We start from the raw sequence: 5,000 nt of genomic DNA on the forward strand, positions 1-5,000 counted from the left end.
AATCGTTTTATTATTATCAGCAGCAGAACTGAGCTGATGTTTGTCACTGAGAGAGAGAGAGAGAGAGAGAGAGAGAGAGAGAGAGGGGGGGGAGAACAGTGTCACGTCTGTCCCTGAGCCTTGGCTTGGGAAGAACATGTCCCCCCCTATTTTTCCGTTCGTGGTCACGAATTATGATGTTGTTGTGCATCGGAGAAGAAGAAGAAGAAGAAAAATAACTCGGGTTGACCTATAAGAAAACTGCTGAGTCGTAACGACTGCTGCCGAGCCTCATGAGCGCCACGTTGAAACTGCTGTTCGTGTCCCATGATGACGGCTGAGGAGAAAAGTAGGAAAGTACACCGTACCGACCGGTCGAAAGTTTGGACACACTTCCCCCATTCAATCGAACGGGGGAGTGTGTCCAAACTTTTGACTGGTGGCAACTGTGGAACTGAAAAAGTTTTCGCAACTCCTCTGGGTGGGCAGGCCAGACGGCTTTTCTCAGCGCACAATAAACAAGGAAGACACCCTCGCTATTCATAGCTTTCATGTGACGTCACAGCATAGTGGAAACGCCCACCTGACGGGCAAAAGGCACTTTTTGCGGGCAAAACCCACGGGCAAAACCCACTTTTTGCGGGTTAATAACTTTGATTTCCCGTGGGTTAGGAAAATAATTCCAACGTGTCCGGATAGAGTAGAAGACAGGGAATCCAACACTATTTGAATGGTGTCAATCCTCCACTCCTATCACCGTGGACACAGCAAGGAGCGAATTCCCGGATATAAATATTCCCTCGCTCGCTGACAGCGGGAGTTGGGAGTTTCGTCCAGCAGCCGGTGAACGCCCGGTTGATCGAGTTTCATATTAAAAGTATATCTTCTCGGGGTGTCAGCGCGGTGGTTAAGGGCTCAAAATGACCGTATACTGATGGTGAATTTAGCAACAATAGTCTTATGTTTGTACCACCTCCATAACCGGTGTTATTCACGGGAAAAGCCGGTCAAGGAGGCACCCTTTGCAGGTCAATAACTTTGATTCTCCGGGGGTTATGATAATAATTCCAACGTGTCCGGATAGAGTAGAAGACAGGGAATCCAACACTATTTGAATGGTGTCAATCCTCCACTCCTATCACCGTGGACACAGCAAGGAGCGAATTCCCGGATATAAATATTCCCTCCCTCGCTGACAGCGGGAGTTGGGAGTTTCGTCCAGCAGCCGGTGAACGCCCGGTTGATCGAGTTTCGTATTAAAAGTATATCTTCTCGGGGTGTCAGCGCGGTGGTTAAGGGCTCAAAGTGACCGTATACTGATGGTGAATTTAGCAATAATAGTATTATGTGTGTACCACCTCCATAACCGGTATTAACACGGGAAAAGCCGGTCAAGGAGGCACCCTTTGCAGGTCAATAACTTTGATTCTCCGGGGGTTATGATAATAATTCCAACGTGTCCGGATAGAGTAGAAGACAGGGAATCCAACACTATTTGAATGGTGTCAATCCTCCACTCCTATCACCGTCGTGTATCTTGAAAGTTCTTCATGGGTGAGGTGGTCTAAATAGTAGGCAGCCATGTTGAGCGATGTTGCTATGATACTTTTTGCCCGTCAGGTTGGTGGTTGCTAGGGAAGAAACCACGTGACTGAAAGCTATGAATACTCTTGTACTTTCGCTATTGCCTCTAGTGGATTCTTTGTTTTCAGTGTTCGAAATTTACACCACGATACTTTTCCCCATAACAAGAAAGTTATATTTGTTCTTCTATTTGTTCTGTCTTGTGGGCAGTCGGGTCTTTGTTCAGTGGCGTCGAATTTACACACGACGCCAGATATAATTCCCATAACAAGAACGTTGTACAGTTCAATCGAATTCGGGAAGTGTGTCCAAACTTTTGACTGGTAGGCTACTGTGTTTGTTTTTCTGTTTGTTCAGTCGCCTTGTGGGCAGTTGTAACGATGTGTACTGGAGTTGAAGATGGCGCCGGAGCATGGGACAAAGAAAAACACAGGTCTGGGCATACTGTAAGCCCATCAAAAAGCTATTTCTAACGCTCTCCAAGACCTAAGAAGTGTCTTAATATAGTGCTGTTGTTGAGGATAAAGGAGGCATCTCTGTCACTGTCACTGTTGACTAGACCCAGATGTGTTTGTCTTCAAACAGCCTTTCCACTGACAAAACACCACTTTCAGCACTCACAGTGACAGGGACAAAACGAAAACATTCTTTATGCTTTTCAACAAAGGGTAGGGGTGTGTGTGTGTGTGTGCGTGCATGAGTGTGTGTGGGTGTGTGTTTGTGTGTGTGTGTGTGTGTGTGGGTGTGCGTGTGTGTGCATGAGTGTGTGTGTGTGTGGGTGTGTGAGTGTGTGTGTGGGTGTGTGAGTGTGTGCGTGTGTGTGTGCGTGCATGAGTGTGTGTGTGTGTGTGAGTGTGTGTGTGTGTGCGTGCGTGAGTGTGTGTGTCGGTGGGTGTGTGTGCATGAGCGTGAGTGTGTGTGTGTGTGGGTGCATGCATGCGTGCGTGCGGGTGTCTGCGTGAGTGTATGTGTGTGTGTGTGTGTGTGTGTGTGTATGTGTGTGTGTGTGTGTGTGTGTGGGTGCATGCATGCGTGCGTGCGGGTGTCTGCGTGAGTGTATGTGTGTGTGTGTGTGTGTAAGGCACAAACTTACCTTTCTGTTCCACTTCTATTCCAGCCAATCGGGGGACGACAAGAAGACGAGGGGAGAGAAGAGGAGGGGAGGAAGAGAGGACATAATGAGTGATGCAATAATAAGAAGTATTATCATAATACGATCTCGGGGTCTCCATAATCTGTCCCATATTTCACCATAACCTTGTGAAAGTGCCGGGAAGTTCTTCGTGTGTGATTGGTAATAAAATAACGATAACGTAATCGTCCAAGGAGACCTCGACAGGGAGTTTTTTGAGCCCTGAGAGCTAATGCGTTTTACACAGACATCAGTTTTTTTGCGCACGCACGCACGTACGCACGCACGGACACACTCACAGAGTCACAGGCACACACACACACACACACACACACTCACAGGCGCACACACACACACACACACACACACACACACACACACACACACACTCACACACTCACACACACTCACAGGCGCACGCACACACACACACACACACACACACACACACACACACACACACACACACACACACACAGTATATGGCACAAGAAGAAAACAATGCAAATTAAAGTGACACACAAAGTGTGGTTTAATGGAATGTAGTGTATGTGTGTGTGTGTGTGTGTCTGTGTGTGTGTGTGTACATCCCAAGGAACTCAGAGCCTCCATTTGATCACTGGTACCATCTCCCAGCAGCAGGGCCAACACTGCCTCATTATAAAGCATCCTATTGTATACTATAGTAACAACAGCACAATGTGTGTGTGTGTGTGTGTGTGTGTGCGTCAGTCTTTGTGTTATTGTGTGTTTGTGTCTGTCTTTGTGTTTGTGTGATTGTGTGTGTGTGTGTGTGTGTCTGTCTTTGTGTTTGCGTGATTGTGTGTGATTGTGTGTGTGTGTGTGTGTGTGTGTGTGTGTGTGTGAGCGTGTGTCAAGACTACTGGAGTTACTCTCTCTCTGTTATAAAGTTTGAGTCTGAACTCTGATTTCAATACCCACTTTTCTCCTGTGTAATTGGAGTTGATTTGCATTTGCAATTGTTAATGTTAGTCTTTACCTCCCCTGGTGTTCTGTGCACAGACAGCAGCTACTCAAAACGCAACACAGTTACCTTCAAACACTCTATAGTGTGTATGTGTGTATGTGTGTATGTGTGTATGTGTGTGTGTGTGTGTGTGTGTGTGTGTCTGTGCGTATGCATCGTTGTGTGTGTATGTGTGTGTATGTGTGCGTGTGTGTGTGTGTGTGTATGTGCGTGTGTGTGTGTGTGTGTGTCAGTGTGTGCGTGTGTGCATTTGGAGTGCATGCGTGTATTCATCTGTGGCATGCATATGTGCGTATGCAAGTGTGTGTGTGTGTCAGTGTTTTCAAAGAGGAAGCCGAGCACTTCCAGTAAATACTCTCCATGGCCAGAGCCTCTCTCTGTCTCTCTCTCCCTCCCCCTCCCTCCCTCCCTCCCTCTCCTCTCTCTCTCTCTCTCTCTCTCTCTCTCTCTCTCTCTCTCTCTCTCTCTCTCTCTCTCTGTGGTATCCAAAATGTTGTCTTTAGTGTTTTTGCAGATAGGAGAGGAGAGGAGAGGAGAGGGGAGGGAGAGGAGAGGGAGAGGAAAGGAAAGGGAGGAAGGAGAGGAGAGGAGAGGAGAGGAGAGGGAGGAGAGAGAGAGAAGAGGAGAGGAGAGAAGAGAAGAGGAGAGGAGAGGAGAGGAGAGAAGAGAGAGAGAGAGAGAGGAGAGGAGAGAGGAGAGAGGAAAGGAGTGGAGAGGAGAGGAGAGGAGAACCCTGAAATGAAATACACACACGTTTCCTCCCTCTCTCTCTCTCTCTTTCGTCTTGAAACATATGAATTCCATTTCCACCTACAGGGCCCGTGGGGCCTGAAGGGAATGTGAACACGGTGGAAACCTCCGTCTGCAGAGCTAGCCAGCTGCTCTTAAGTCTTTTAAGGCTGTTTAACACACGGGGAGGTGGACCGTCTCTGGGGGGATGGAGGGATGGGAGGAGGGGGGGATCGGAGGGGGAGGGGAGGGGGGGATCGGAAGGGGGAGGGAGGGGGATCGGAGGAGGAGGGGGGGATCGGAGGGGAGGGGGGAGGTGGGGAGGGGGATGGCGATGGGGACAGGAGAGGAGTGGATTTATATATAGCACAAAAACACCATACGTGCATACATGCATGCATGACTTCAGAAACGCATTAAAGCAAAAAACAACACAGATGCACAGGCTGGTACTGTACAAGCACACACGCACGCACGCAACACACACACACACACACACGTGCACGCACACATGCAGACACACACACACACACGCACATGCAAACAATCACACAATATGCACAGACACACACACACACACACACACAC

General features: G+C 48.4%; 1 pseudogene across 1 annotated transcript in view; it reads right to left on the bottom strand.

Moving 5' to 3' along the window:
* The window catches only part of LOC308160910 (adhesion G protein-coupled receptor L3-like), a 116,989-nt pseudogene that overhangs the window by 57,926 nt on the left and 54,063 nt on the right, over positions 1 to 5,000 (bottom strand). Inside the window, exon 5 of the transcript in view lies at positions 2,657 to 2,671. The product of the transcript in view is annotated as an adhesion G protein-coupled receptor L3-like (transcript). The remainder of the gene's footprint in view (positions 1 to 2,656; positions 2,672 to 5,000) is intronic.

This window comes from Nansenia antarctica, assembly GCF_963989245.1.
Source record: "Nansenia antarctica genome assembly, chromosome: 6".
NCBI lineage: Eukaryota > Metazoa > Chordata > Actinopteri > Argentiniformes > Microstomatidae > Nansenia > Nansenia antarctica.